At 37.4% G+C, this 24,686-nt stretch overlaps 1 protein-coding gene across 1 annotated transcript in view; it reads left to right on the forward strand.

The window, feature by feature from the left end:
- The window catches only part of col8a2.L (collagen, type VIII, alpha 2 L homeolog), a 75,169-nt gene that overhangs the window by 11,877 nt on the left and 38,606 nt on the right, over positions 1-24,686 (forward strand). The gene's annotated exons all lie outside the window — the stretch shown is intronic.

Here is a 24,686-nt window from a genome sequence, read left to right on the forward strand (position 1 = left end):
AGCATATAAGTTTCAGCTCCCCCAAGATGAGTACTATAGTACTAATTTTCTATATTGCTATTTGTAAAATGTGGGCTACATAGATACTTTTTCTTTAAATACTGATTTTGTCTAACAATTGCTGACCTGCACTAAACCCTAACAACAACAACTGACAAATCACAAAAGGTACCATGCTTGAGACCAGCATTTACTGACCTGATTTAACTAGACGTGGAAATGGTGATTGGGCATTACACGGCATTTTAAATATTACAAAATCCATAAACAATGTGATAAAAGATAGCATAGAAGGAAAAACAGGCAGAATATTTGTAATATTTAAGATGATAAGGATGAACAAATATGCTTGAAAATGGGTAAACTAAGGAGATCTATTCACTTATATATAATATAACAAAACCCCCTTCAGATTATGCTAATATGCTTTTATTAAAAAGTGTTTATTACGATATCTGCACTCATTTTCCTATTGATATACCCAAAACAATATCCGTACTTTAGCAAAAGGCTCTACTACATTTTATATATATGAATGATGTGCTGTTCAGGTGATGCCTTTCCATGTGACAATACCGACATGTTACACCTGCTTTGTATGGCTTGATCCGTGTATATGCTAGCACAGAACACCAAGAAAGGTAGTTGCACTGTGCACATTGCAGTTTGCTACCATGTTCAGTGTGCCCTATTATCTCTATGTACTGTACGTCCACAGGGGACATTTATTGTCATGTTTATGCATAAGGTTATAAAAAATGAGGGACATTATTGCCCTCCAATGATCACTCTATAAAAGCACCAGATTTAGTATATATTATTACACTGTTATTTCACATACTATCATAACAGCCAAGAATCAAATAATGTACAACTTACTTAAAGGAACAGTAACACCAAAAATGAAAGTGTTTTAAAGTAATGAAAATATCATGTACTGTAGCCCTGCACTGGTAAAACAGATCTGTTTGCTTCAGAAACACTACAATAGTTCATAAAAACAAGCTGCTGTGTAGCAATGGCAGAAATAGTGATAACAGATAACACCATTATGTTCTACAGAGCTTATCTGCTGTGTAACCTGAGCCTTTTCACCTTTGAATGGCTGCCCCATTGCTACACAGCAGCTTATTTACAGTATATTAACAATAATCGTGTTTCTGAAGCAAACACAGCAGTTTTACCAATGCAGAGCAACACTGCATTATATTTTTATTACTTTAAAAATTTACATTTTTTGATGTTACTGAAGAGGGTTTTTACTTAACCAAAAAATGGAATCCAACATTTTTCTTGCACTTTGCACACTGCCCCTGCTGTTGCAGAATTACAGAGGGTTCCATTTTGGTGCACAGAGACCTGCAGCTACCCCCACTATTGGAACATTGTCTGCATTTGGCATTGCTGTAATATTAATGGGAGAGAGGAGGAAGGCACATATGGATCGCCCTTCCAATTCATTTACATATGCAAGTTAGGGAGCGGCAGAGGGCACAGGCCACAATGAACTCTCCTTAGTGCCCATCCTCTTCAGGTCTATTGAAAATTACCCCTATAATGTCTTACGATATAATATGATATGATCAAAGCTATTTTGTGTTTTCCTTAACAATGATTCCAGCTGACAAATAGATTGATAGTTTGTAAAGTGCAGTCCAATTCCTTAAAAAGATAGATCCCCCTTAAATTATCGTTTACTGTGACATATACAGTGATACTTGACACAATTGCCCCAGGTCTGAATGATTTTAGCTTGTAGTTCAGCAGCTCTCTAGTTTCATATTTCAGTAGTTCTTTTGTTGCTAGGGTCCAGTTTATCCTAGCAATTCAACAATGGTTTGAATGAAAGACTGCAATACAAATAGGAGCCTGAATTGCTGATAAATATAAAATGTAGCAATAACAATACAATTGTAGCCTCGAAGAGCAATCGCTTTTTGGCTGCAAAGGTTAGTGACCATCATTTCAAACATAGAAAGAGTCAGAAGAGGGAGGCAAATAATTCAAAATCTATAATAAATAAAAAATTAAGGCTAATTGAGAAATTGCTAATAAAAGGATATTCTATAACACATTAGTTGATTTGGCCATCTACGTGGATAACCAAATAGCATTACAACCACTTATCTGAGCCACTGACTGGTCGTGTCGATGCCTTTTATATTAAGGTGTTCTTTTTTTAAAAAAAAGAAACTACTGGGGATTTCAAGGGCTTTGATAGGGCTTGTTACTTAGATGCCATCTATTGAGATTAAAGCCAACAATTTCTTACAGGAAATAGGTCTTTACACTGAAAATTCAGAATTCACTACATAAAGGTGGTGTTGGCAGACTTAGCCAATGCTTTTCTAGCACATAAGAGTATACAGAGTTACATCCATTAGTCTAATTACAGGAAAATGTTGATCCAGTGAGAAAATGATTGCCAGTTGTTTGATGTTTGAAAGTATTTTCCTACTGATTAATTGTAAAAGTCTTTGAGGATTTTTTTTGTTTGTCTTCTAGTGGAAAGATTTTATAAGAGGGCTTATTGTACATTTGTTTTTTTGATCTTTGCTATGTTACTATGCAAATATATACAGTAGATTAAGCTAAGAAACTTGTTAAATACTGAAAAACAGGAGCATACATCAGTGTAAAAAAATACAAGGCACTTAGACCAGTAGTATGTAAAGTATAGGTGTTAAGCTTACCGAATATGTTAGAGGCAGACCAGGTTCATGGAAGTTGGTTGAATTACTACAGCAAGCTATGTGGTGGGCATATATATGTAACGACAATTACATTTTTTGAATACATTTCCATTAAGTAATTTCTTATGGGTTACATTCCCTATCTTTATAGTAGGGATGCACCAGGTTTCGGCCGAATCCCGAATACTTTATGAAAGATTCAGCTCAACAATGAACAGAATCCAAACCCTAATTTGCATGTGTAAGTTAGGGAAACGAAATGGTAAGAGAGTAAAAAAGGGTTAAACTACAAAGGTGCTGATTGTGTTCAGTGATCTTCTTAGACAAGGGCTCCAGGTGAGGGTGCTCTTTACAGTTGCCTGCATTTACTTCTTGCTCTTTCTTGCCGTCCTGATATGGATGCAGATGGTGGCTGGCATAGCAAGTAGCCCATCAGTATTGGCTATTAAGCTTTTGTAAGACTGAATTGTGTTAGCTGAAATGTTTGCGTGCAATGATTGTATTTGAATGGCAAATACATTCAATATAATTTTATAATATAACCAGATTAGATTTATATCTGGGTCATATGTTTCAATAAAACAGGCCTTTTACATCTGAACCTGGCATCCCTTATTTTTCTCATGGCTTCATTCATTCATTCAAGCCTGACACTGCCCTAGTCATGACACATCTCTCTGAAACTGGACATTGAAATATTTGTGCTTGAATCATGAAATGAAAGCTCTACCTTTCAATTTATTTTTGGAAAAAAAACTATCCCATAATTGACACGTTTTACAACTGCTAAAAATATAGCAGCATTTTTTTTAATAAAGAGTCCATTATGTCTTATTGAACCTTTCTGAGTAGCTCGATTCCTTATTTTAGTGTTTTCTATTTTAGTCATTAATGTTCTTCTCTTGGTTTTATAGTGGCTATAGCCTGTAGTTACACAGTGGCTTTTTATATGCCCGTTTCTAATATAAGGAAATTACTCACTATTTCCAATAACTATTTATGGACACCACTTAAAAATTTTCCTCTTCACTCTATGTATACTGTACAGTGTTTTTACAAGTACCCAACTCCCCTTCACTATAAAGAAAGCTAATAAATATTTTAGTTTTAAATTGTTATTCCATCTACTCTTGTGCCATTATAGCCCAAGGTGACAGAGCAAAAGCCCTTTATTTATTGAATGTGTAATGTGGTGCCTAATAATTTTTAAGTAACTGTCTATATTAACCCTTTAGGGTATGCACCACCTTCACAACACAGAGGGGACTTCTACGCTATAGCTGACCACTTCTCACAATCTTGGAGATAAACCTAGTATTTACAGTGAAAATATAGCTTCTTCAATATTAATGTTACACAAATCCCCAAGCAAATATCAACACATTGAACAAGGGTTTCCAGGCCATTGGGCACACCAGAGGCCTACCCTCCTGTTCCTCTTCTTCAGGCCAAGGGCTCTGTACTGTACAGACTCTAGGCACAGGGGACAACCTTGTGTCAGGGTCCTAAGGCCCTATCAAATCCTAGCTTCCCTTTTCACTGGGTCCCTGTCTGGTGACTTACAGTCAGGGCATTAGCCCTGTCTTTATGCCTCATTGGAGACTTAGCTTCTCAACTAGCTGGCCTACCATTATTTCTCACCACCTACAGTGAGCCCCACTGGTCTATCCTACCACTAGCTAGCCTAATGATTGACTCCTTCAGATACCTCATTGAGGTGGCAGCCCTTTGTCTTCCTGGTGTCAGTTCTTGTCACATCATCCTAAGAGAGAAGTTACACTGCTCTTTCTAGGGAAATCCCACAGTGCCACAGAGCAGAACCTGCTCTAGAACCTTCTCAAGGTAATCCCCTACCTAACATCACCATTTAACCACCACTGAAATCAAAATAACACAATTTACATACAGTACACTATTAAAAGGTAGAGACCCTGAGGGTTAGCCATATTTTTCTCAGACAGTTTCCCCTTAGTTTGGACACCTAAGGTGGTCCTCATGTGTGAGTATTTCCCCTTTCCAGGGTCAGAGTGATGTAAGAGCATTTCAGTGAAGGCCCACTAAAGGGCAGTGTACTTTCGTATAAAAGGGAGAGCACCAATGTGCTCAATCTCTTCTGGGTCCTCACCTTGCTGGGGAGGTGGATACAGGACCGAGGCATGAGTAGATGGCAGGCCTAGTTTGGATTAAGCTAGTGTGCAGTTAGTTTATAGCTATAGTAGGTCTAGAAGGGAAAAGTAGGCTCAAGGGAGGTAGCTGAGTAGGCCATTGCTATAACGAGGAGTTTAGTGGGGTTAGGACCCAGTGGTTATAAACCGCACATGTAGGGACAACAGTGGGAAAGCTTAGGACCAGGTAGGGTATACAGAGAGCAAGACAACACTGTGGGATTGCCTATACTGGGGAGAGGATCACCAGCATGAAGTGTGTTACCTCCAGGAATGAGTGTGTTCCCACGTATGAGATAAATTCAGAAGTCTGTACACCTCTACATGTTCTAGAAGTTACCTCTTATCATGTTATATATATGCTGTTCATGTGAGATACTACTGATATCACCAGATGTTAATACAGTATGCCTGGGATTTAATAAAGAAGGTCATTTGTTTGCAAGAAGCATCTATGGTTCTGGTCATTAGGTACTTTCTATTAAAGTATGACCTAGAGCAGAACCATTTGCTGGGCATTTGCCCCAAAAGCTTTTTTGCTTAGAGGCATATGTAATTTACCTTCAAAAGTCAGAATCTGCTACTCAGAGTATTCACCTGCACCTCATGGATATTTACCTTCACATCTTCTACCACAAGAAATAAATAGACCCATTCCTTAGGGACTTTTTGTCATTCCTGCAGATAACTTTAAGAGCATTTATCTCTTTTTTTCTCTAGGAATGCAGACTATTGGTGCAGGGACTGATGGAAATGATGTATAATCTCTGTAAATACAGTATGTCAGCACTGCATAAAAAGAATAATGCAAATAAGAATAAAAACACACTCTACCATCTTAGGTTCAAGATAGAAGTCAGGTAAAGGAATCAACAGGGCCTGATTTATTACCTCAGCGCCCTATCGCCTGTGATCCATGCGCACCCCACGCGCAAGCGCATGCACAACGGCATTGGGGTGCGCTGCATTCCTAATGCAGATGGGCCTAAAATTTCACCTTGCCACAAATCCGGGCCTGGGAATCAGTTTGCCTTGCTGTGCTACTGGCCTCAGATGACCATAGCGCATGGCAGGCTTTCCTCTCCAGGGACATAATTATAGGGGGAATTTACAATTCACATTTTGCAATGTAATATGGTTCATTAGGCATTAAAATAATATGGTTCATTAGGCAAACATTGTGTTACAAAACGTAATTGTCCCTTGGTCATGGTTTAAGACCCGCTATTATGTTTCAAAATAAAGACTTTTTCCCCATGAACAATTTTTATAAATTTGCCCCAATTATGATGTATTATTTCTGTATGAATCACCTGGATTCATATATTCACCTCTAAAACCAAATAACAGTACCTTCCCCTGCTTCGCATAGTATAACCCACCTAGTAAAATAATTGGGTAAATAAAAGTACTGAAGCACTTTAGTCATTCTTATGCTCATCACAGGAGCCAAAAGTACTGGCTGATCCATATTTTCTTACTATTACTACAAAGGTCTGTAATTATGTTTAGTGATATTTTTTAGTTATCTTTGACTCCCCCAAAAATGGCATCATACAATACTATAGTTAGAAAGCGATACTAAAATACTATCATCATTGTTAGTCCTGTCTTGGACCGATATTTTATATTGCATTAAGGGGTCAAACAGACACACTGGATGGGGAATTATATCCTTGGCGAAATTCTCCTAAAAGGCAAGGGCAGAATTGTATTTCAATTATAAGTACAGTTTTATCATTACTCACCTTATATTTAGCTAAAAGCTGGTGTTGGATATTATAGCTCCCAGTGGAAACATAATCTATTTCTGGGTGGAATTCTGGCACAACATGTTAGGTCTGGCAACAACCACCATATGAGCTTGTGCATTAAATAAGAAATTGTAGCCTATTGTGCCTGAGGATTATGTGGAATTTATTAAGTCTGTTTTAAACAAGGCTGACTGTGATATACTGTGCATAATACTAGAAGGTAAAGCATGAAATATAAGGCAGAGTGTCATAGTCACACCCCAAAAGATTCTTCATGTTTATACAGTATTTAGGAATATATTGATAATGATTGCACAGAAAGCAAACAGTGAATACATGATAATTTAAATAGAACACTGCCTGCATATTCCCTATGGAATATAAATGTGCAGCATATAATTTATACAATACTTTGCCTCTGTGACACTAAAACCACTTAGGAAGATATAGACAGTGTCTCCATTTTGCACACGGTGACTTATACTAACATATGGTCATTATGAGGAACTCCAGTACTTTTAGCCATCCATTTAAAATACCTATGACTCAATATAGTTTTTAAAAAGTATAAACTTTAATTCATCACTATTAAAAAAATATTTTTTTTCAAATCATGTGTACAAAGTTGATATTAATTCATTTAACCTTTAAAAATACAATATATAGAATATTACAGTTAATGAAACAATTGCGTATAAATTGGTGTATTAAGATTAATTGATGAGAAAGAGTTAATGCTTCAAGCTTGCATTAGACAGTCCATGGATTCCTATTTGAGGAAAAAGCATATAATTTATACAATACTTTGCCTCTGTGACACTAAAACCACTTAGTTAGTGACAGTCACTCTTTTACATTATTTCTCCCAGGAAGTTTTTGCCCCTTGAAATGTTACAGGTTTTGAAAATGGATGTGGCCATAGTGCATTTTGTATTGTCCACTTTCAATCTGACTATGCTGTGGGGTGCTTAAAGTACAGTTATCTCATGTCCATAGGTATAACTGACTTTTAAAGCAATCCGTTTGACACTACCACCAAGCATATCCATATAGAAAACATACATATTAGGGCCCTTTGCTGATTTAAACCAATGTCTCAGATCCATCTCAAACTTTTTATTTACTTGTAAGCCTAATGCTTTTGGAAACTATCCAACACATATAAGGCCAGTTGTGTGGTGTATCTCCCACTGGGGTCAGCAGCAAAGTGCCTCTGAAAGTTATTTTGAAGGAATTCTAGGAACTAATGCTAATCAGGTTCCAAAATGCAGACTGGTTTCACCTTATCACGCTCATCAGTGCAATGTAGGGTTTTCCAACCAGCCCATGTAAACCCTGGGAAGTTTATCCACTAGAAAAGAAGGAATTCTGGGAAAGAATCAAAGGATTGCTCCTCAAAGTTCCATTTACATAGAAAACCCTATGATCTAAGCTTCACCCATTGGCAGTACGCTGATCGGATTCCCAATTGGAGACCAATTTTGCCCTTTGTCTTGAAATGTTGGTAATGGTTTAGGATTATGATTTTGTTTCAGCACTGTTCATTGACACTGAGGCTGTCCATGCTTTAGGCAGAACCCTATGATTTGATCTGATTTGTACCTTCTTCAGAACATCAGTTTAATGTATTCTATTTTTCATAATTAGCACTAGAGCACTTTCTTTCAATACTTCAAGGAAACATTCAGCATGGCAGCCACTGTAGAACTATTATAAAAGATAGATGTGGGCATTATTGTAATATCAGAGTAGAATAATTGTTGAAGGACTCTACAGCAATAAAATATCTTCATATTAATATGCAAATAACTCTCCAATAATATCAATAAATATCTAGTCAATAATATCAGGGTGAAATTCTTCAGAGGAAAGGAAAAGGAAAATGTTGGGAGCCTCCTGCCTATGCACTATTGTCTCTTCCAAGTCTCCATGAATCTTCTGTACTTTGTTTTACATTAGAACATCTGCTCTTGTTTTGACTTACTCAGACTCTCAAATATGTTTCCCTCGTATAAAAGTGCAAGGGCTAATTTCCACTTTCTAATAAGAGGATATAATATGGTGCCATGTGATACACTGTTACAAGTTTCCTGAGACTAAGAAAATGTACTCTCTCCTCCCTGAAACAAGAGAAACCCCTGCCTGAAAAAGGCAAATAGCAGTTCAGCAGAGACTGTTTGTTGTTTGTTTTTACTGAAAGCCTGTACACCTTTAGTTTAAAAACAAAAAAAGGCATCATTTTACCCTTAAAGGAAAAAAATTTAGGTTTTCCAGTCATTCTGGCTTCCCAGTTCAGTGACTAACAGTCTACCTAGTCAAAGCCACTCCTACACCTTCCTGTTACATTCCATTGTGAAATGCCCCCCGAAGGGAAAAAATGACTTTGTGCAGATTTGTCTAGGCTGTGTGCTCACCTCCAAATTAGTATTTTATGAAACAGCCTGGCTCAGAAGACTTAATTTCATTAAAAACATTCTTTTCATATTTTTATAAAGCCCGGAAAATCCGTGGTGCTTATGCGGGGAATGCAGTCGGAATGTAAATGGGCTTATTGTGCATTAGGAACTGTATGATATAAAGGAAGAAAAAAAGACAGGAAGCCCAAGCAGATGGGGGAGGCAGAAATTAACTGTATGCGCACCTAAGCCAAATGCATAGATTAATATTGCACTGAGGAAGAATGGGAGGCAACACATTTTTTATCATTAATTTTCCTGATCTCCAACTACTGCTCTGAAAGACATCCATAGGTGTGGGCCTAGGGCAGTCTCCCATCTTTATAGCACCGAATTAGAACCTTTTTCCAACACTGTGCCTTTGTATTTATATAATGGAGATCAATCTTTCGCTGGCTGCATCTAATAATAGTTTCTTAAAAAAGCTATCCATAAAATTAGTTATGGGTAACCTCCCAAACAGCTTAAAGGGGAAGCCACCTTTAAATAAAATTTAAAGGGTATGTAAAGTCTAAAATAGAATAAGGCTAGAAATGCTGTATTTTGTATACTAAATATAAACATGAACTTACTGCACCACAAGCCTAATCAAACAAATAATTTATGCTTTCAAAGTTGGATACAGGGGGCCACCATTTTGTAACTTTGTTAAACATCTTTGCAAAACTAAGACTGTGCACATGCTCAGTGTGGTCTGGGCTGCTTAGGGATCATCATAAGCAAAGCTGCTTGAGTTCTGCATGGCTGGGAAGTAAGGCGGGGGCTCCCCCTGCTGTTCATAAGTATGATTGTTTCCCTGCTCAGCAGTTAGGGACCATCTGACAATTCCTATCCACAGCAGTAAATGAAGGGAGAATTTCACTGCATACAGTCAGGTTTCTTATATAAACGGTACACATTTTTTAATTGAAGTATATTGGAGATAGGTTTCTTTTTCATTAAAGAAAGTAAAAATGGGATTTTATATTTTTGCCTTTTCATGCCCTTTAAGTATGCCATAGACAGACCTATTCTATGCAACTTTTCAACTGGTCATTATTTATTTTGTATCCTACATTATTAGAACTGTTATTTTGCTTATTTCCAACCTGGTCATTTTTGTTCCGTTTAGATTTAGCGAAAAATTTGCGAATTTCCCACGAAAAATTTGTGAAATGTGAATTTTGATCGTCAAGGGGCGTCCGAATAATGTTGACACGCTACGGTTTTGACACAAGCGACTTTTCCAACACATGTCCAAATTTTTATGATGCTGGCAAATTTTCGCGTCAGTTTTGTGAATTTATTCACCGGCGGCAAAACGCGTTTGCCAAATTTATTCGCCCATCACTACTGTCATGGCAATGAAAATACATGTGATTTCAGTTTTATTTCTATCCTTTTTTATACAGTACGTCTCATCATTCTTTATATTCCCTCTCCTGTTGAACTTCCATTAGGACTTCACAGCTAGTGCCTGGTTGCTAGGGTAATTACTACATAGCAATTAGATGGCAGTTCAAGTTCCAAGATTGAGAATAAAAAATCAAAATAAAATGTAAGAAACTGAAAGTTTTTTTAAATACAGCTGTCTACATCATAGGTAACTGCTATTTAGATTTTTGCTACCCTGGCTACCAGGTAGCTGATAGAAAGTAAGAGCCTGAATAAAAATAAAAACAATAAGAATGATGATAAAACTGATGTGTTACAATAAATGTTGTTGCTGGGGTCAATGCAATTCCGATTTTTTTTTTAAAAAAAAAGGTGGAGTAGGAAGGCTGATAATTTAAAAACAATGATACATAAAAAACAGAGACCCAGGGAAAACTGTATCAGAATAGATCTATCCTAAACATCTACTACTAAAGGTTTATTTAATGAAGAATTGCCCCTTAACAAAAAAATTTAAACAGGCCACCTTGCTGTGGCTATACAAGTTGGCATGTGACCCTAGCACTATATAAACATTATCGACAGGTATATTAAAAAGGCTCATGCATGTTTCTATAGAGCCCCAGTGATGTGGTAGCACCCTTTGAACATAACCTACTTTCATTGACTCACTGGCAATAAGATGCAACTAGAGGGTGACAGATACCTTTTTAAGAAGATCTATGGCTTACAGGCAATTGTCTTACTGTGTTTTATTCATAGAAATTACATTTTGCTTTGTTATAAATATGTGCTATCAGTTATATCCCAGGGTGTATACATTATGTCTAAAATTTGTTGATTTAGAATACTTTAGCGCTGTCCTTATTAGAAGATGGCAAAATAACATTTCTGTATACTGTGTGTGTGTTGCTCATGATTTACCAATATTGGTTTTGGATCACTTCATATTTTCTGAAGCAAGTGCAAGTACTATGGGCAGTGTACAGCTACTATGACTCCTGCTTTGTTTTTCTTGTTTAATATTCCCCCTCTGCCATCAAACAGGCCTAAATATTTCATCCAATGAGAAAGAGATATTAATAGGTTATAAAACTCTCAAGGAGAGACCTCTATTCAGTTATTACATTATCATAGATAAGGGTTTATGGGCATAATATATGCTATATAGAAAGTAAAAAATCATTCTTTAATTTACAAAAAATATTTTAATTACTTTTTGTCTAATGTCTACTACTTGTTAAAAATAAAGAAATTCCTTCTACACCTTCTACTCCATCTGCATAGTGGCTATTTCCACTACTACAAATAATTCACTCTACCATATAAAATGTTATTCCTGAACCAACAGGTATATTTTTTTTAGCTGTTCGCCGGCGAACTTGTTCGCGCGAACATCGGGTGTTCGCGCTCGCCGGAAGTTCGCGAACGTCGCGCGACGTTCGCCATTTTGGGTTCGCCATTGTTGGCGCTTTTTTTTGCCCTCTCACCCCAGACCAGCAGGTACATGGCAGCCAATCAGGAAGCTCTCCCCTGGACCACTCCCCTTCCCTATAAAAACCGAAGCCCTGCAGCGTTTTTTCACTCTGCCTGTGTGTGCTGAAGAGATAGTGTAGGGAGAAAGCTGCTGCCTGTTAGTGATTTCAGGGACAGTTGAAAGTTTGCTGGCTAGTAATCGTTTTGATACTGCTCTGTTATTGGAGGGACAGAAGTCTGCAGGGGTTTGAGGGACATTTAAGCTTAGGTAGCTTTGCTGGCTAGTAATCTACCTTCTACTGCAGTGCTCTGTATGTAGCTGCAGTGGGCAGCTGTCCTGCTTCTGATCTCATCTGCTGACTGCTGCAATAACAGTAGTCCTTGTAAGGACTGCTTTTATTTATTTTTTTGTTGTTTTACTACTACTACTACTACTACTACTATAAGAGCCCAGTGCTATTAGTCTAGCAGTGTTGGGGAGTGGGACTGGTGTGCTAATCTGCTGCTCCTAGTAGTTCAGCAGCACCAACTTTAATTTTTTTTTTTTAATATTCATTTTTTTTTATTTTACTTTTTTTTATTTTACTACCGCTGTAGTAGTGTATAAGTTGACCTTTTAGGCATTATTTGCCCTGTAGGCATTATTTGCACACTGTTTTCTTCAACCCGCCATCTAGCTGTGTGACCTTGTTCACATTCTGTCTAAATATCCATAATATTACCGTCTCCAGAAAAAACACCGGAGTGACTTTTTTCAAGCAGCCATAATATATTTTACGTAATCCGTATCCACCGCTGTAGTAGTGTATACGTTGACCTTGTAGGCATTATTTGCACACTGTTTTCTTCAACCCGCCATCTAGCTGTGTGAGCTTGTTCACATTTTGTCTAAATATTGATAATATTATCGTCTCTAGAAAAACCACTTGAGTTACTTTTTTTCAAGCAGCATTCATATATTTTACGTAATCCGTATCCACCGCTGTAGTAGTGTATACGTTGACCTTGTAGGCATTGTTTGCCCAGTTTTTTTGGCCGCAGCCACTGAAGCACAGAGGCCAGAAAAAATATGCCATATAAATGCTGAAAATAGTCATTTTTTGCCATACGTTGACTCAACGTATATGGCAAAAAATGACTATTTTCAGCATTTATATGGCATATTTTTTCTGGCAACTGTGCTTCAGTGGCTGCGTCCAAAAAAACTGGGCAAACAATGCCTACAAGGTCAACGTATGGCAGTTGTTTAAAGAGAACAGTAGATTACTAGCCAGCAAAGCTACCTAAGCTAAAATGTCCCTCAAATCCCTGCAGACTTCTGTCCCTCCAATACAGAGCAGTATCAAGCAGATTACTAGCCAGCAAACTTACTATCATCTGTCCCTGAAATCACTAACAGCTCTCCCCCTACACTATCTCTTCCAAGCACACACAGGCAGATTTTTCAGATACATTTTTGCCCTTGATCCCCCTCTGGCATGCCACTGTCCAGGTCGTTGCACCCTTTAAACAACTTTAAAATCATTTTTCTGGCCAGAAATGTCTTTTCTAGATGTTAAAGTTCGCCTTCCCATTGAAGTCTATGGGGTTCGCGAACCGTTCGCGAACCGCTCGCGTTTTTGCGCAAGTTCGCGAATATGTTCGCGAACTTTTTTTCCGACGTTCGCTACATCCCTAGTAGGCATTATCAAAAAACAGACAAAGGATGAGGTCTGACCTTGGTCAGTGTATTATGATTGACAATATCAAAAGAAAAAAAGTACCCCGCTTGAGCGGGAATTGAGCAGGGTACTTTTTTTCTTTTGATATTGGTGTGTAGGTAGCCATCTCAGGTCATTTTGCCTGGTCATGTGCTTTCAGAAAGAGCCAGCACTTCATGATGTAACTGGTTTCTGGCAGGTTATTGTTTCTCCTACTTAATGTAACTGAAGGAGCAGCAGTGGCAATTGGATTTTTACTATTGACTGCTATTCTCATATCTACCAGGGAGCTGTTATCTGCTTAACTAACCATTATTCTGCTGCTGCGGTGAAAGGGAGGGGCTGATATCACTCCAATTTGCAGCACAGCAGTAAAGAGTGACTGAAGATTACCAGAGCACAAGTCATATGACTGGGGGCACCTGGGAAACCGACATGTCTAGCCCATGTCATATTTCAAATTTAAATCTAACAAAATCTGTTTGCTGTTTTGAAAAACCAATGTGTTTTGTAAAAAAACATGTTTTGCCGCGACAGAATCCCTGACAGCATTTGCCATAATGTTTGCTCCTGTAATCTGTGTTGCAATGACACAAGCAGGGACTGTAAGGCTGATTTATTATACCCATGGACACAAATGCAAGATCAATAAGTAGTGCCAAATTGTACCCCTTGAGGTTCTGAGCACTGGACCTCACCCTGCCCACACGACTCATTTAATAATATAATATAAATATGCCCAGATCTAGGAGGTGAAGCAATTGATCAGTGATTACATAATTGTACCAGTATATGTTAAATGGATAACATTCAATTTGCTCCTGGTAATTTTTTTCCCCATACTGGGTGAGCAGGGCTGCGATTGCAAAGCAGATCAAATACATCCCAACATTTCAAAATGGAAAATAATCAACCACACCCTGCTTTTAATGACCCACTTCCCTGCCCACCTTTGGTAAACCCTTGACCCTTTTGAGGTCTGTGAATCTTGAATATTATAGGTTTCTTATTATGGTAATGTCTACAGTACATGCAAACTAAATAAGCCAAGTTAATAACTAGAGAGAGCAGCCATGGGAAAAAAAGCTAACTGAATTCTTATTGTATAACAATTATAGCTAAAATATTAGATTTTGTTTGCCCTTCAGTCTCCAAACACGCTGCAATCAAATGTAAGGGCAGTAAGGTAGTATCATGGGCAAAGTTTGTCATCATCTAGAAACCCATAACAACCAATAAGTTATTTCCTTTCTTATTGTCACTGAAGTAGAACAGTAAAATCTCTCTTTATTTGAAACAGGAAGGGTAATTTACAAATGCAGGGCACTGTGCCTTTTTTGGATGCAAATTGTCATGCTTTTTAAAGGGGTTGTTCACCTTCCAGATACTTTTTTAAGTTCCGTTGTTTTAGATTGTTCCCCAGTAAGACTTTTTTTTCAATTAGTTTCCATTATTTATTTTTTACTGTTTTTCCAAAATCTAAGTTTATAGTTGATTGTTCCTGCCTCTGGTGTTTGAGTCTGGCAGCTCAGTAATTCAGGCGCAGACTCTAAACTGTTACAATTTTTCAACATTTACTTGATACATTTCTTAGCAGCATCTCTGGAGTATTAGCAACTATTGTATCAAATCTAACAGCTGCCTGTAATGAAACCCAGAGAGATTCTGCTCAGCAGGGGCAAAAATAAGAAATATATCAACTAAATGTATCAATTTAGAACAGTTTACAGGGTCTGCGACCCCCCTCCCAGAGCTTAAGAAGGTGAAAAATGACACTTTACACTTCAATATTAGAAAACCGGTGACATGTAGAAAATAGAAAGTAATTGGAAAAAGTTATTATTTCTGGTGAACTATCTGAAAACAACTAGTTGTTTGAAGGTGAACAACCACTTTAACCAAAATGCAGAGTTTTTTCACAGAATTTCAGAGTAATTGTGATCAAGCAGCAAAATGCGGCTGCTGCAAGTGTGCCCACATGCCAAAATAAATGCAATCGCCAGTACACATTAGTAAATTCAGTACAAATTGTGGCTGACAATTTCAGAGTGGGGACTGCATCACTTCAGCCATGTGACTTTAACATGTCATTTGCATTTGATTCTTTTGGTGCAAGTCTAATGTACCTATAGACAAAACCTGCTGTGGGAACCCTGGAATTACCATTATGATCAGGGTGGTGGTAGATCCAAAGCTTCATATGTCAATAGGTACACTTGCAAATAAGGCAGAATGGATGCAATGGCACTAAGAGCAACTATAAAGTGGACACAAGTACCTTTAATGAATAGTGTCAACATAAGTAACACTCTTAAATGACCCTTAGTGCGCCAGCACAACTCCTTCTCCCATGTCATATTTTAATAAATGTTTTGTTGCATTCAAGACAACCCTCCTTCATTTACTCACGTATATACTGTATATATAATTTGTCTGATTAGCCAAAGCTCACTTCATTTTCCTTATTCTCTGTGCTTCTGCTGGATGGAGAGCTCAACACACTCCCTCAAACTAACAAAGTAAAATGAGCCTATTATTCGGCTCTGAAACTGTTTGTACAGAAAACACCATTGACTCCAGACCCCAATTAAACAGTGAACATTGTTTTGTTTTGTTTTTTGTAAAACATGCCCATTTTTGTACAGTTTCTCTTGACACCGCGCCCTGTGTTTGGCTTCCATAAAATAAAATAAAAACATTTTATACAAATGGAGAACTTAACAGAAAATGCTGGGTATTTTCTTTGCTTCTTTTTTACAGAAGTAACCAGTTGCTTATTTTGGCTGTTTCCCAGCTGGTCCTTTCAGAGTTACAATAAAGCCTCATTTTGCTGCTGTTTTCTTTTAATTCAAACCAGAAAACGCCAGTCTCAGACCTAGCCAAAAGGAAAAAAAGTAACAATAATTGATCAACTTTGCTGTTCACTGGTTAGTTTAACTCTGCGATTATCATGTAGGAACCTATTTAGCTTTAGCATTGTCAGACACCCAAAAAGTACAATGTGGAAAATCTACATTGTTCTGAAGTAGGGTTTGGAATGTTGGCCACCTTTCCTGAATATGCCATGTGCCAGTCACAACTCAAGCAGATTGTTAGATGACACAAGGGCATCAATGGAGTTTCTAGGCTGTGCTGCTGCATTCTATTAAAGAAAAACAAAGTGAGTTGTCTACGTACCAATTCCAGGTCTAGGCATCCAGTCACTGCTGACAATGTGATGCTGGAAGTTCTGCTATTCTGCAATTGATGGACCACCACAGACCAGTTATCCATGCCTTATTATAACAGGCCCTGTACAGGCCATTGGGAGAGGACTATCTAATGTGATGGGATTTTTAAACCTGTCCGATAGTTATCTAGCCAATTTTTAGGCAAATATTAATCAGATTGGTCCTATACACGGGCAGTTTTATTCTAAGCAGTTTTTCAACTGGTCTTCATTATTTATTTTCTATAGGTATTTAATTATTAGTAGTGATGGGCGAATAATTATTGTCAATATAATACGGACATTGAGACACATACAAACACATACCAACCAAGGGCAGCACACCGCTTCAATACCAGCCTCGGGTGCATGGCAAATATTTTAAAATAATGCAAACTCTCAACACCGAGATTTTGCAAAATAAGAAATAAATGTATTTTAAAATGTACATGTATTTGCATGAAAAATTTCGGTGTTGCTGGTTTTTGGTGTTGCTTGTTTATACTTGAAGATGGAGCAGCCACTGTATTGATTTTTTTGATACACCAAGGAGAGATTTGGTCCAGGCTATTCTCTTCCACTTGAGCCCTCAATTGTCTTCCTGTGCCAACGAATAGAGTATTTCACACACAATATTTCTTCCATTTTCTTTGAAAATAGCAATGTCTCCTGGATGCAGAAATGATCTTATTTGGTGAGGGCAGTTTGCTGTTTAAAGAGGGCAATGTCCTGGCTTATTTGTTGTGAATTTAAACAATTAGCCTATATTTTCAAACAAAATTTTTCTGTCTGGCTTTAGCCTAAAATCCTGGAGGAGTAATTTTTTAAATATACACAAATGATTACATCTGTGTCCAATGAAATACTGATAGATGATTATAGACTAATCATAAACCTCAGACCCATAAAGATGAAAATTTTACTCTGTGGACAGTTGCTGAACTTATACCAGGCCTATCTATGCTATTGGCCTTTCTTCTGTAATAACTTCTTAGCATATCTAGCCAACCTTTGTTATGGCCTTATCATTGGCTCATGACTCCCTTCTTGTATGCAGTTTACCTTTCGCTACCTCTTTCTTTTTGTTTGATACTTACTTGAATTCTGTATCTATAGTACCAATATTTTATAACACTATGCATTTGTAAGTTTATCAGATCATCTCTATAAAACTAACCATGCAGGGTGGGACTGAGACCGGATCCTTACCTTTCTCCCAGACCCCGGTGACCAGGAGAAAGGTACGTGGGAGGTGTTGTGGCAGAGGGGGCTTTGTGGCTGGGGGGTCTGGGTGATGGTGTGAGGGCCCCTGGGGCTGCAGGCCCAGTGGGCCCTGGGCCCCCAGTCCGACGATGCAACCATGATTATGCATGAAGTATGATATAACAACCCTAGACCTAATCTGTACTTTTTATACTGTTCTTTTAATAGCTTTATTCTGTTTTGTCATTGTTATTGTAATTTAAAGTGGACCTGTCACCAACACATAAAAAGCTGCATAATGAAAGTCCTTTGCAAATTAAATATGAAACCCCAAAAATTGTTTTCATTAAAACATCCATACCTGTTATAAAGGTGTTTAAATATCTAAACTGTCAATCAAATATTACCTGCCCCGCCTCTATGCCCGTGGCATAGAGGAGGGGCAGTCAATTACTTTCACTTTCCATTCAGCACTTCCTACATGTCACTGCTCTCCTCACATTCCCTCTTCCCTCCTCAGGCTCTATAATTGTGTAGGGCACTGCACATGGATATTAGGTATTTAAATAATAAATACAGTGTAAGTAAAGTTTATTTTGCTCAACTAACATGATAGAAAAGAATTTGAAATTATTTCTTAGGGTGACAGGTCCCCTTTAACACCACATATCCAAATATTGGATAATATTCTAGGGGAGACCAGAGTGTCAGAGCACACCAAATAATAACAAATAATAATTTTACAAAAATAACTGACCTGCATTAAAATAAAATGTTTATCTATTAATGAATAAGCGAGCTCTCTAAATGTGACAGACTGCATTTCACTTTGCCAAAAACTTTGTGAAACTGTTGAAAAACGGTTAAAATGGCAAAAATGTAACCAAAAAGCATTGGAGTCACTGGGAAGGCAAAATCACTTTCTGGTTAAGGAGTTTTTAACTCTGCAATACCATATACAGTGTCTTATATTGTTAGAGAAGCTGCTTTCCACTCTGCTACAACTGTTTTTCATAGGAAGGCTTCCATGCTGCCAATTTCTTCTCCAAACACGGCACCCGGGCAGCTTTCTTAGATAGACAGGGATGGGCTCTGATCCCATAGTTTCATGTGAAAGATAATAATGACAACTGTGGGTTTTTCCTGGCGAAACAGGATGCATGGCAAAATTCTAGTGTGGTTTTAAAAATGTTTTTGCAGCCCACAAAACCATGAATTTTGACATGACTGTGTACTAGGAAAAATCAAGCACTAATGTAAGGAGAAAGTTGCAGGCAGCAGAAACATTGAGTCTGGAGGGGATGGTTTGGTAGGTGTCATGCTTTAACACTTGACAGCTTTGTAGAATTTGTAGAATTTTAACCAGTCTAATCTTGCTATTGTAAACAGTATGCATATTATGGGTAAAATCTAAACCTATTAGAAGACACAAAGGAATACCCTTACCATTAAGTTTCAAGTTAGGGATTAGTCTCATATTCATTTGGTTCATGTCAATTGTTGTTATGGATTCTAAGGACACACATAAGGACACACTAAGAGAAGCCTGGAATTAATACCAGGTCTTGGCTGCTGGTAATTTCAGGGTGCACATGAATGTTTGCATGCAATTGGTCGCTATTCATAAGAGAAGGCATTGCCATTGTCAGATCTATCTATGATCAGTTTCACCTTTTCATAAATACAGCTGCCTTGTCCATTGCAAGTTTAGTGTATACACTGTTTATAAAATCTGCTCCAAGAGTAACTCTAACCAACTAGTAACTAGTTTTTGCTCTGTCATAAGTGTGCTGTATACAACTTCTCAATAGGTCTCAGTGCTCTGATCAGAAACCCTGTGCTATGGTAATAAGTTCAACATCAACTGTGTGCATTAGCTTATAAGGTCCAGGCAAAATGACACTTTTCCAACTCTGTTGATGTTTGTACTTTTTCTGCGTGCAGCTCTATTTTGTTGCATCTCTCTAAGGCATATACGAGGGAATGTAGAAATCGTTCACTACTCCTTTGCAATATGAATAAATGTTCGCAAAGTAAACAATTTTGCCTTTGAGCACATTTTGACCCTCACATAACAGTAGAATAGCTATTGCGAATTTTATAGTTTGGGATAGTCTGCGGTGTATGTAATAACATTTACTAATGAAATAGTTATTACATTTGCTCCAAAATTTTATGCCACTTTCAATCAGGTGTTAAAGGTTTGCAATGTGCAATTAAGATTTACAATGCAATAAAAGTATAATGAAGAATATTTAAAATGCGACATGCACATTTTTATTTGCAAATTTGTTCTCTTTGCGAATTTTATTACATCTCCCCCATAGAGTGCTAAATTGCACAATTGTGAAATTGCCAATAGCAACCAATCGGCAAAAAGCTTTAAATAGTCGAATACCAGTTGGATAAAGCAATATAAAAGCAAAGACCTGATTGGTTGATATCGGTATTAGCTCTTTAGCAGAACTCTGGGGCTCCAAAAGAACTGTTTTGAAAACCAAAATGGCGTGTTTTCCTAGCTCTTTACCACAAGTTCAGTAAACATCTAGTTGGTCAGGCATCATGCAGCTCCTGCGGGTCTTTCCAGAAGCAAAATCAGTACAATTATAATCCATATCATAACAAACAATCTCTAGGACAGCTGCCTCAAGTCTCCTGTAATATTTCAGTGGGTATTCTCCCAATCCTTACCTAACATTATTAGCATAGTGAATATTAACAATCACTTAAGGTTATTAAATGTCTGGCTTTAGAAACATTATTAAAAAGCAAGCAGATGGCTAAGAATTCTGGGAATTGCAGTTCACAAAAGCTGAACAAGCATGTTTCTAACTTAGCATGACTGTGGTGTTGGTTCCCAATAAAACCTTGTCAGGCATCCAGAGTCTAAGAAATTAGCCAAGTGTAATGTGGAAGTCAAGGTTTTGGCACCAAACAGGTCAGTGACCCCAACCACAAGAGGTACTGAGTAATGTCTGTCCTGCCAAATGGAATCTCAGCTTCAACTGCAAGTTTGGTCCTGTTGACTACAGTTACCATGGTGTTAGTTAAATGAAAGGAGCAATTTTATTGTGCATGTGTTAACCCTGGTTTGCCAGACAGCAATGCATTTGTGACTCTGAAACACAAAACTGCTTTGTAAGGTTAGTGATTAAACAGCAGTAGTAAAATAATAATAGTCATTCATGTAATTTATGTCAGTTTGCTTGAAGGATATTGGTATGAATTATTGATACATTATGTATTATCATTAATAATAATACTACTATTACAACAAATCAAATCTTTATCTGAACATAAGAACAAAAACAGCTTCTGTAGTATTAATGTGCAAGTACAGCTAAATTAAAAGAATTTGATACCAGATGCAGTTGCACGTCTTTTTTTTATTGCATATGTTAGAGAAGGCTTACAAGAATCAGGGGAGAAAATGGTATATTTTAGAGCATCGGTCCCTAAGCAGTAGCTCGCGAGCAACAAGTTGCTCACCAACACCTTGGATGTTGCTCCCAGTGACATCAAAGCAGGTGCTTATTTTTGAATTCCAGGCTTGGAGGCAAGTTTTGGTTGCATAAAAACCAGATGTCAAACAGAGCCTCATGTAGGCTGTCAGCCCACTTAGGGGCTACCAAAAAGCCAATCACAGCTTTATTTGACATCCCCATGGAATTTTGCATGCTTGTGTTGCCCTCCAACTCTTTTTTTTACATTTAAATGTGGCTCACGAGTAAAAAAGGTTGGGGACCCCTGTTTTAGGGGATGATAATGTTAGATTAGAGCTGAAGGCGCTAGACTGTTACAGAGAACGCGGCTAGGCAGTGGGAATGATCGCAAATATACATATGCCATCTAGTGGAGAGGAGAAGCAAAGACTGTGGGTGAGGTATAGAAAGCAAAAAATGTAAACTTTTGGCTTAGAAAGTCAATGAAGGTATTATATCTTCAATACATAAACTGAGCAATTAACTGAAAACATACTAAAAACAGGCACATAATAGCTTAATCTTCTTCTCATACTACTCCACTCCACAGGAAAAACAATGATAAATGTAGTTCAACTGCTTAATTTTGGTAACAAAGAACGTTTGTTCGGGGCTTCTGTATTATATAAAAATATGTTTCCTGCTTGTGAGGCTAACTTCATTGGAATGCCTCCCAGCTCACTTGTTTTTTTAACTCTTTCAATGCCAAACAAACAGTGCTGGATTCTAAAAATGCCAAAGATTCTAAAGATGTGGGTAAGGTTTAAAAATTTGGTCCCCATACTGTTTAGGGTCTAATGAAGTGAAAGGTTTTTCTACAAAAGACAATTTATTCACTTAAAATAGGAATATAGCCAATTCTAATCCAATTCATAAATTAGGCTAAAAAGCCCAGCGGTGGCCCCATTTCTTTCTTTTTAAAATATGGCTTGGTTTGTATGCTCAGATATAATGACCATGACCATGAAGAGCAATAGTCATTGAGATAATAAAACCTGGTTGTTTACTAGTTCTGTTGCACAAAATATTATTTTCTGAAGGTTTGCAAAGGCATTTAACATAGTTTGGGTGGATATTTACAGCTCTGATGACCGTTTCCCTGTTTTACTCCATTCTGCCCAAATGGTTGCATTGCATCTCAAGCAGGTCTTGCAAGAGAGCTGTTGAGGACTGAGCGCATTATAACCTTAAAGGGAAGGACATCATTTCCTACTTTAACTAACATTAGAAATTAAGCCAAATTCCAATACATGTGTATGTATTTAAATATGTGTTATTGCATACAATACTTTAGAAATTGCATTTATTACCTCCCCATAAAAATGACAAATTAGTGGTGTACGGGAATGTATGCTGTGATATTCATATTGGTAACAGTTTCCATACTTCCATGGAATACAGGATACAGTCTAATCAGGAAGCAAGTCGGCCAGACAAAACAGAAACAAACACATGTTGAATTAAATGAAACTTGCATTCCTTTAGTTTGGGAACTTGTGCCTTAACTATCCTAGCAATTTCGGCCGACTAACCATTCACGCCAACTTAAAGGAATGTTGAATAGCCAGCTGCCCTTTTGGCTATTGCCTTTTAATTTGAGCCCCAAATAACTAATCATAACACAACTTTGAATATTAAAGGCTACATTACATTTTATCATTTACAGGGACAGACAATAAAGGAAATAGCATAATGGATAAATAAACTAAAAATAACAACACTTTAAAATACATCAATGAGAACAGATGTTACAATTAACCCCAAAATTCCCAATTCCTCAGAATTGTGGATCCAAGCTAAACTCTGCCATCTGCCCACTCTGCTCGTGATCTTACTATGCCCTTTGTTCACCTCTGGCAGTCTGTATTTATAGATTTTGCACCTGCACTGTTCCATCTCCTTCTGTGACATCAGAGATTGGCAGGTTTTAATAATAAAAACAGCTTCTCATTTCGGGTTGGGTGTGGGTTAGAAGCGGTCGCACTACGGTTGTGGTCGTGGGTGAGACAAATACAAGAAGTCCACTACACTTACCTGTATAAATATATTTGTGTCAATTATACAATTCATTGTATAATATTAAATGGGTAAAAATCAATGCCCTGTCGCTCTCATAGAAGCAAATAATACCTTAGCAATAGTGCATACAACACACAAAAAGAGTATCTTTTTTTTGCAGATCTCCATAACCATAAATTAATTTTGTATTCACCCTCGGGGGAAGCTCTTCACATGTTTAAAGACTCATGACATAATGCTCATTTACATAATTGCCAAGTATGGTGCATAAGCAATGTTAAATATATATGTGATGTAATAAGTACTGACTTTGTCCACCAGACGTCTTAGATGATGATTTTACAAAAGATGTTAAAAAAAATAAACAAATCATAGACATTTTATGTCATATGTCTTTGCCTGTGAAAATGTCTTGCTTTAAAAGAAGAAGTTAGTTCTGGAAGAGGGTTTTTTTTTTTTTGCTTCTTTTTTTTTTATTGCGTTCCAGAGGAACACGGTATAGGTTTTGGCAAGTGGTTCATCTTTCCACGAGCCGAGGGGGAGAATAAAGTCCAAGACCTGGATTTTTTTTCCTTTTTACATGCTGATTGAAATTCCAGAATTTTCCAGCTCTGCTTAGCTGTGTGTGTTGTGGTCTCTCTCTCTCAGACACATCAGAAGCTGCAAACGCAGTTCTGTGTTTTCGTGCTTTGCCTTTGAGGTCAATCCCAAAGCCTCTGGACAAAAATCTGTTACTGAACGTAGATACACAACCGTTTTGACCGTGTAATCCAGAGGATAGTAGGGAATGAGCCTATACTGTACACTTTCTGTACATGATGCTTGCTTTTCATTTTGTATGTATTCAAGGCCCAACAAAAGTTTAAACAGTTGTAAACATTTTCACCTCTGCACAGCCGGATGTTTGTCTAACTTTCTATTCATGTAGTTGTTTTTGGAAAGGGATTTTTTGGAAATGACATACATATTTAGATTAAAGAGCACGAGGGTTCATAATTTCCAGTTTACAATATAAGGTGCATCATTTAAAAAGATTAGTCTGGTAATATTTCCATGCCAGAAGTAGAAGCTTAAATTTGTACAATAAAGACTTTATTTCTTGTATTAATATAGGGCAGTGCCAACATTAAAATCCTACTAAATGAAATCTGTTGGC

Source organism: Xenopus laevis, chromosome 2L (assembly GCF_017654675.1).
Source record: "Xenopus laevis strain J_2021 chromosome 2L, Xenopus_laevis_v10.1, whole genome shotgun sequence".
Lineage (NCBI taxonomy): Eukaryota > Metazoa > Chordata > Amphibia > Anura > Pipidae > Xenopus > Xenopus laevis.